Below are 9,578 nucleotides of genomic sequence, written 5' to 3' on the forward strand. Positions count from 1 at the left end.
TTCATATCAGGAAGAGAATTTCTAAGATATTCAAATCTGGGAGAAGAAATTCCTCATTATCTCCGTCTTCACTGTCTTGAAAATCTGCCCCCATTCCAGCTTCCTCCTCACAATCATATGTCTCCATGAGAGAGTATAACCTACAGTTTTCAGTCTTCCCTCCCTCATTAGTCACCCCCTCATGCCAAAAAATTAAAAAAAACACCTGACTGTTTCAAAAATACAAATACGGAAAGATGCAGAAGATTGCAGAGAATGTGAAAGGAAAGAAACACAGATTAAATATGTAGTTAAAGGCATTTGTTGTGCCTTGCTGGGTCGCTTGCTTGAGTGGGTAACCTGGGCTAATGATTGGCAGTGGATCATCCTTCAGATGAGGCCTCACTTGTCTTGAAGGTTTGAAGATGCTGTGGCAACGTTAGGAAAAGAGTGTATGAATTCTCACTGGTATTCTGGCCAACATTTGTCTCTCAACCACGAGTACAGTTTAATTGGGTGTTGTTGCTCTTTGTGAGAACTTGCTAAGCAGACTTACCCTCTGCACTTCATCGATTAGGGCAAAGCCCTTCAGTTCAAAAGATCATCGGAGGTCACAGAAGGTGTTGCTTCAGTACGATCTCTTTCCATTTTTAGAAACACTGTCAAGATAAAGTGAGCTTGGAGCTGTTGGGCATACAACTGCTGCTTGCTCCTCAAGAGGAATATATTCCAAAACAATTCACCAATGGAAGCCTTAAGTGGGTAATTATCTTTTAGTCAGTGAGAGGTGAGAGGGCTCAGGGTGCTGAATGTTATGACAATTTACTTTTCTTCACATTCTACACATAACATGTTACTGGGCCACAATAGGTCATTGCAAGCTGCCAAAAGCTGTGGCATCCTTGACATACAAGATGGATGTTGCTGCATGGAAATGCTCAGCAATATTAGAGTGCCTCCCCTCCCTCCCCCTATAGGCTGCAAAGCACATCTAGTTCCAGATACTCAACAATCAGACCACACTTGAAAGGGTGCAGAGAAGATTCATGGTGATGTTGCCAGAAATGGGCCACACAACATTCTTCTCCGGCTTCTTCCCATCCCCTTTCATCTCATTTGAGCATTTCCTGATACTACTAAACTTCTAAACCTATTCTATCCATGTACCTGTCTAAATGTTTCTTAAACTTTGCGATAGTACCTGCCTCAACTATCTCCTCCGGCAGCTCGTTCCATTCACTCAGCCCTCTTTGTGTAAAAAAAGTTACCCCTCGGGTTTCTATTGAATCTTTCCCCCCCTCACCTTAAACCAATATCCTCTGGTTCTTGATTTCCGTACCCTGGGCAAGAGACTATGTGTGTTTACGCAATCTATTCCTCTCATGATTTTGTACACTCCATAAGATCTCCCTTCATACGACGTGCTCCAAGGAATAAAGTCCTAGCCTGCTCAGACTCTCCCTATAGCTCAGGTCCTTGAATCCTGGCAACATCATCATAAATCTTCTCTGCACCCTTTCCAGTTTGAAAATATTAGTGACGCATATATATTCACTTTCTCCAGCTTAAGTTGAAATCGATCTTCCCTTGTCACTACATTATCTTTGAATTAAAGTTAGGTTTTGATTCCAATCTCATGAACTTCCACTTTCTGGATGAGACAAGTATTGACATAAAGTCAGTGAACCAGATCTTTCTGGATATTTTTTACATTTCCACTCAATGTTGTTTTGTGGAGTTTTTTTTTTTTCCAATGGGAGTAAAATGAGAATTTTGGCATGCTCCAACAGTTCTTCGAACAAACTGGAATAGTCATCAGTCTACATAGAGAGGGCGCTCTGCTGTGGGAACCATTCAAGGGAGATAATGTTAGATATATCCCAGCTATCCCAAGGCGAGATCATGGATGTCTTAATTAAGAGAAATTGCGAAAGTCATGGGCGAGAAAGGTTGGTCAAACCATTAGAAATCCAGAGAGATTTTAACGCTGCCTCGGATCACATTACAACTGTAGCTACTCTTCAAACGTGCTTGATTGACTTTGAAATGCCTTGGGATTCTGAGATACTGCAAGTCTATTTTTTTTAAATGAAGCTAGATTGTGTGAAGAAAAAAATTAATGATGTCAGTCACTGCAACTTTGAGCCTGGCTTCCTAAATTTATATCCATAAAATTTACATATGAACATATTTGGCAATCCAGACACAAATTCCATGCACCATTGGGTAGATTTTCTGAATGAAGTTTTGGTTCAAACTCTATCATTCAAGCTAAAATACATTTGTTTAATCATGAAAGTTAAATCGTTTATGAAGCAGTATATAATTATCTATTAATTTTCCTCACGTTATAAAGTAAATGTAAGGGATATATTTTAGTGGTAACTTGGTGCAGTTTCATTAATGCAGCTGCAAAAGGCTTATCACCAAGTATATGTACTGTATTTATAATCTGACTGTCCATATATTACCTGTGAGTAATCCAAATATAATTACCCTGATATTGCATTAAAAATAATGCATAACCTTTTATTGGTAGGATTTTTAGTAAATCTAACAGAAGAGATTTCAGTCTGAATACCATGCAACTGAGCAGTACTCAGAATGCAAAGTTATTTGCATTAAAGATCTGTATACCCAGTAATTTGTTAATGTTATTAGACCAAGTGGGACCCGATGGGCCCCATTCCCCCAACGTAATATTCCACCACTCACACATAGCCCCCGTGCACAGGCGCAACTCAATTCATCTCATCCCCCAGCACTCCCTCCTCCTCCTCTTCATCCTCCCTCTTCTTTACTCTCTTCTCTTCCACTCCCCCACCCCCTCCCTCACTTCTCCCTCCGTCTGCTTTCCCCTACCCTGAGTCCCTCCCTCCCTCCATAATCCCTCTCCCTTCCCTACCCCCCTTGATGTCATTGTGAGGTGGAAACTGCTGTTTATTTTAATGTGAATGAGGTCCCATTGTGATGTCATTGTGGGGTGGAACACTGTTGATGGGCAGTTTATGTAAATTAGATCCCAATGTGACATCATACCCTGCTAACTGCCAATGCAAGTTCAAGTGATTTTTCTCAAACTGGATTTTGTAAAGTTTAAAATGTGAATAACGTAAAATATATCATCAATCTGAATGAAACTTTGATGAACCACAACACAGGACAACAATGAGTAATGTGGGGCAAAAATTGGGGCACTATCGTGTACCTTTTTGAGTAATTTCAGGAACACACACACACACACACACACACACACACACACACACACACACACACACACACACACACACACACACACACACACACACACACACACACACACACACACACACACACACACACAACACACACACACACACACACACACACACACCACACACACACAACACAACACACACACACACACACACACACACTGGTGGGGGGGGGTGGGGTGGGATGGAAGGGATAACTTTATGGATTTCCCATTTTGGTCCTTCTCTTGCTCAGAGCAAATTTCAGAACAATATGTATTGATGCCTCTATGGTTCATGAGCTGTTGTCAGGAATGTGAAGTTGGAGAATGACCTTGAATAACTTTAGAAGGTGGTGTGTAAGTGGGATTGAATTCCTTTAGCACTGAGTTGAGAGTTGGCTGTATTACTTTCATATCATATTTGGTGCGCGATTGGAAGTGTGTGAAGGGAGGGAGGTCGGGGCAGTGAGGAGGGAGCACCACACTGTGGGAGGGAGGGAGTGATGGGCGGTGACTCTGATGAGGGAGCACCATGATGTTGGAGCGGCTATGAGGAGGGTGCATGGCGCTGTGGGAGGGAGGGAGGTCGTTGGCGAGCATGGACCTGTTTTGACAAAGGTAGAAAACCACAGACACACACACGCATACACGCACACAAACACACACACACACACACACACACACACACACACACACACGTATACATACATGAGACTTTTAATAGTATATAGATATAGATTTGTGTGTCTTATCAGGATATTAATATAATGAGAAGATACAAAAAATGTTAAGAAAGACATTTTTTATTCTTGCATTGAATCTATTAACATTTATAAATATATCTTATTGAGTCACTTCCTTCAGGAAATTTAGTGGTTGGATGCTTCTTCTTTGGGACTATCGATATTAGAATTAGAGACCGACAAAGTGTTTTTGCAAATATTTTTCGAAGATGCCTGTTACTTTTTTTGGATGAAAAGAAATGCTTATTTTTTTAGTCGCTTAAGACCAAAACCAATTAGCTAAACCTTGTGTTTGATTTGATTGTGGGGATATGAAATCTCAAGGTTGGAGTTTGCAACAGTTTATATAACATTGGGCAAATTGTACCTAAAAGAACTGATCAAAGAATCCACCGCATTATGTTTAATTTCAAGTTTTAGCCTGACATTACTCTTTCTATTGCTTAACAATTTTGTATTTGTACCTTTAAGATCATTAACCAGATGATCTAGGGGAACGATGAGGTGAATAGGAGTGCTCAGAGTGTCAGCAGAAACTTGATGGGCTGAATAACCTCCTCCATGAGGAATATTGAAAGTATAAAGGCCACAATTCGGTCGATTGGGAAATTGAAACTACAGAGAGGACCGTTCAGTGGTCCATGAACAGAAGCTCTTTGTGAATCAGGTGGAATGTGCTGTCAAGGTTTTGTATTTTCTGCCAAACGTGAAATGGGAGAAGAAAGAGTGAGCAGGGTGCAATTTGTCCTTGATTATGTTGACTGCTTTCCGAGGCATCGTGAAGTGTTGATGGAGTCTGTGGGAAGGGAGCTTAGTTTGTATGATAGACTGGGTTTCATCCACAATTCATCTGCAATTTCTTGTGGCTTTAGGCAGGACTGTTTACCAAACTGTGCTGTCTTGCTACCCGATAGGGGCTTTTTACACTGCATGTATGGTAAGAGTCGTTGGAGACATGCCATACTTCCTTAGTCTTCTGTGGAGGTAGATGTGCTTTCTTGGTCGTAGCTTCAAAGTGGTTGGTCTAGGAGTGATTGTTAGTGATATTTTCGTCTGGGAACCAAGTTCTCAACTATATCCTCTTCGACATTGATGCTGACAAGGATGTGCACACCACCATGTTCCCTGAAGTCAACAACTGGCTCCTTTATCTTGCTGAAATTGAGGGAATGGTTGTTGTCTTGAATACCATGTTACCAAGTTGCCTGTCTCTTTCCTGTAATTTGTTTCATCATTTGACAAGGTTCTGCCCACCACAGTGGTGTGATCTGCAAACTAATACATAGAGTTGGAGCAGAGTTTGAGCATTTTCATCTGTCATTCCCTCGTCACCATTTTCTTTTGTGTGACTATTGGACTGTTTTCCCATTGATGTTCATTCATTTCAGTTTTCCCAGAGCTCCTTAATGCCACACTCTGCCAAATGCAGACTTGATGTTGTTACTCTCTTCTACTCTGGAATTTAAATAACCATATAACAATAACCATATAACAATTACAGCACGGAAACAGGCCATCTCGGCCCTACAAGTCCGTGCCGAACAAATTTTTGTCCCCTTAGTCCCACCTGCCTGCACTCGTACCATAACCCTCCATTCCCTTCTCATCCATATGCCTATCCAATTTATTTTTAAATGATACCAATGAACCTGCCTCCACCACTTCCACTGGGAGCTCATTCCACACCGCCACCACTCTCTGCGTAAAGAAGTTCCCCCTCATATTACCCCTAAACTTCTGTCCCTTAATTCTGAAGTCATTTCCTCTTGTTTGAATCTTCCCTATTCTCAAAGGGAAAAGCTTGTCCACATCAACTCTGTCTATCCCTCTCATCATTTTAAAGACCTCTATCAGGTCCCCCCTTAACCTTCTGCGCTCCAGAGAAATCTTTGGGGCAAGGTTGTGATGAGGTCTAATAGCTGACTGATCCTATCAAAGCCTAAACTGGTGATCGGTGAATGAATGAGCAGGTTGTTAAGTACTGCCCCTAATGCTAAACTCCACAAGTAAAAGAGCTGGTGAATACGAGTGGGACAATATTTGTGGTTTCTGTGGTGTTGGCTTTCAATTTTTTCAATTCCCAGTTTCACGGGTGCATCAGTCATTGCTCCCTCGGCAAAAGACCATTAAACCTCTTGAGGCTCTTCCACCATTTTGATAATGGCTAATCTGCACCTTAATTCTGTTCATCTTCCTTGACTCCATAGACCTTAATACCTATGCCAAATATCTAATTCTGTTTTGAAATATTTTGTTGATGACCACCACACCTTTTTGGGAGAGTAATTTGCAGATCGGCATCATGAATTTACGATCAGAGGTGCTTCATGACATCAGTCCATAAATTAGTTATCGAATGACAAGGTTATTCCCGCTTATTGTGATTTGCCTGATCAATCTCCTTCATGTTTATCTCTCTTCTGCGTACTACTGTACACCACTTTGTAAACCATACTCTTTAACCACTCATGTCAAAAGGCATCAATAAATCTGTGCTGTTGATTGCAACTTGAGCTGCCAGTACAGATATTGCAATGGATGGTAATATTTTTTTGATTGAAATCTATAATCATGTACAGGGGTCGAGTTTGCTTGTTCTACGACAGGTCCCTTGTAAGGATTTCCTTATGATCCTGGTTAGCATTTCTACCTCAACTAATTTTACCATAGTGATTAATTAATCATTCATTTCCAGGCAGGACATTATTTGTGAAAGGCAATGGATTCAACCACTTAATTACTAATTAAAATCACAAAATAATTAGTTTTATAAACCACTTTGAGTTGTTTCAACGTGATTACCTTGGAGCACAGTGACTGTTAATAGTAGGGTACAGTCCTTCCTTTGTGGAATGCATTCTTAATTGATTATTATCTTTATTTGCTCTCATTTGCAGAATAAAATAACCTGGGTATAATATTTTCCTTAATCCCTAAAGACCCTTTGCAGCTCAAAACACCTTTATGCCTCTTCATGATTAATCAGTACATCGCACCAAAACTCATTTGAGTGATCAAAATATATGTTGTAATAAATTGCTTCACCACTGTGGTACAAAATAAACAAACTGTCTTTATTTATTTTGTACCACAGTGGCGAAGCAATTTATGTAATGAACATCTTGCTTGGAACACATCATAATAATTATTCTTCTCAAATTACCAGGGACTCATTGCGAGACTGAAGTTGATGAATGCTCTTCAAACCCATGCAAGCATGGAAGCACCTGCAGTGATTATGTTGGATATTATAATTGCGACTGTCCTATTGGTAAGTTGGATTTGTTTTTTTTTGACAAAGATATGACAATTAAGACAAAATGGCTATCTGATGAGGACTGGTTGTGCACATAATCCTGTATCTCATTGATTCAGAGTATTAAGGATGATCTAATTGAGGTATTCAATGTAAATGAAGCAGCTTTCGAAGCAAGCAAAATCAAACCATTTCCTTGTACATGGGTGTCCAAAACGAAGGCTACATTCAGATTCTTAATGTATCATTGAATCACTCACTAATTATTTTGTTTCCCTGAAAACACCCAAGCTCTTGCTGGTTCTTTTTAGACCCGTAAACGCGTTGAAACCTCAATTCTTACAAAAATCTTCTGTTCTTAAATACAAGCATGCTATATATTGGGTCATGATAGGAAGCACTTGCTCTTGAAAAAAAATGGGTAGAATCTGGAACTCTCTTCCCAAAGAACACTGCAAATTAATCAAAATTGTGATAAAGGGCAACCAGGCATCCAGTTTAATGTCTCATTGAACTGTTTGCATCATGTCTTCAGTATGGCACTGTAATATTGCCTTATATGATGTGTTTAATCTGCAGGAAGACAAATTAATGAGAGCAAAATACCATGAATGAGGCTGTGGATGTTTGACACAAAGGTGCTGGGAGTGAGATTTGAATGTACACCCTTCTATCGTTTAAAGACACAAAGTGCTGGAGTAACTCAGCAGGTTAGACAGTATCTCTTGAGAACATGGTTTTGGACTTCTTAAAGAAGGGTCTCGACCCACCTATCCATTGTCTCCAGAGATGTTGCCTGACCTGCTGAGTTACTCCTGCACTTTGTGTCCTTTTGTGTATCAACCAGCATCTGCAATTCTTTCTTTCTACCTTTTAACTTTGAAGCCAAAGCAGATACACTATCCATCGCCAAATGTTTCAAATGAAGAGGGAATTGCACTGAACGATGAATCACTGTCAGAGTAAAGTGATGTGCTGTATTATATCTGTCATTCTTCTCTGGGCAAGATGATTTTGTGGCATGTGCCATTGAGTATTGTTTAATAGAATTTATCCGGAATTGGTTTCATTGTCAGCCGACAGCTCCCTGCCTACCTGCTTGTGAAACAGCTTCCAGCAGGAGAGTAGAGTGGCATAATTCCAAGTTCTGGCTGAAAAGCCCAAAAATCCCAAAGCAATTTAAATGTTTTTGTCATGAATGCTTGGATCGTACTCTGAGACTTGGGTGATCGGTTTTCAGCAGGGCGCTTCTAACTAGTAATAGTTCCAGTCCCTCCCATCTAGAGTGCTGACTGTGTGGTCTCCTTGACATTAGGGAATTGAAATACACTTTGTTTGAACGCATTGCAGAATGTTTACATATCAAATATAGAACACAGAAAGGTGTAGCACAGGAACAGGTCCTTCAGCCCACAATGATTGTGTTGAACATGATGGCAAGATAGGCTAATCTTATCTGCCTGCATGTGATCTATATGTTCTGTAAGTGTGAGACTGAACTTCCATTTGTCAGTGGCTTTAATTATCTGGTCTACGCCATTTATAAAGTTATTGCAATCAAATAACTTTCTTTTCCACGTCATTTTGCTTTCTGATATGTTGCCCTTTGAATTGTACTCTTTCCTCGTAGTTTGAATTGTCTAAAACTTCAATACTTCAGAATTTCCTTCACATTCATCTCAATTCCAACTGAAGATCATCCATGTCCTCAGCAGAACATTGATCTATCACCTCTGACTTCAGTAACCTACAGGCTATTGTCAAATTTAATATTCCTTTCCTTATTGAATGATTAGCCATGATCATATTGAATGGCCTAGCGGTGCAGGCTCGAAGGGCCGAATGGCCTACACCTGCACATATTTTCTATGTTATGTTTCTATATCCAAGTCATTAATTTCCCTTACCTTTTTCCACTCTTATAGTTTTACAACTTTTTTCCACTCATTTTGCTTGATATTTTTTGAATTGTACTTTTAACTCGTTTTGAATTGCTTGAAACTTAATACTCAGCAGGTCAGGCATCTCATTCCAACTGAAGATCTCCATGGAGAACAAGTATCTATCAAGACTGTATGTTTTGGAAATTAAGACCATCTTCATGATTAAGTGATGTACAGGCTATTGTGTTTGTGTGTGTTCTGTGGATGTTAGTGATGTATGAATGTGGTGCAGTGTGTGCCCGTGGCCTGTGTGTGTGTGTGTGTGTTTCTGTGTGTGTGTGTGTTTGTGTGTGTGTGTGTGTTTATGTGTGTGTGTGTGTGTGTGAGTGTGTGTGTGTGTGTGTGTTTATGTGCTGTGTGTGTGTGTGTGTGTGTGTGTGTGTGTGTGTGTGTGTGTGTGTGTGAAGATGGAAGACCCATCT

This window comes from Leucoraja erinacea, chromosome 5, assembly GCF_028641065.1.
Source record: "Leucoraja erinacea ecotype New England chromosome 5, Leri_hhj_1, whole genome shotgun sequence".
NCBI classification, from domain to species: domain Eukaryota; kingdom Metazoa; phylum Chordata; class Chondrichthyes; order Rajiformes; family Rajidae; genus Leucoraja; species Leucoraja erinaceus.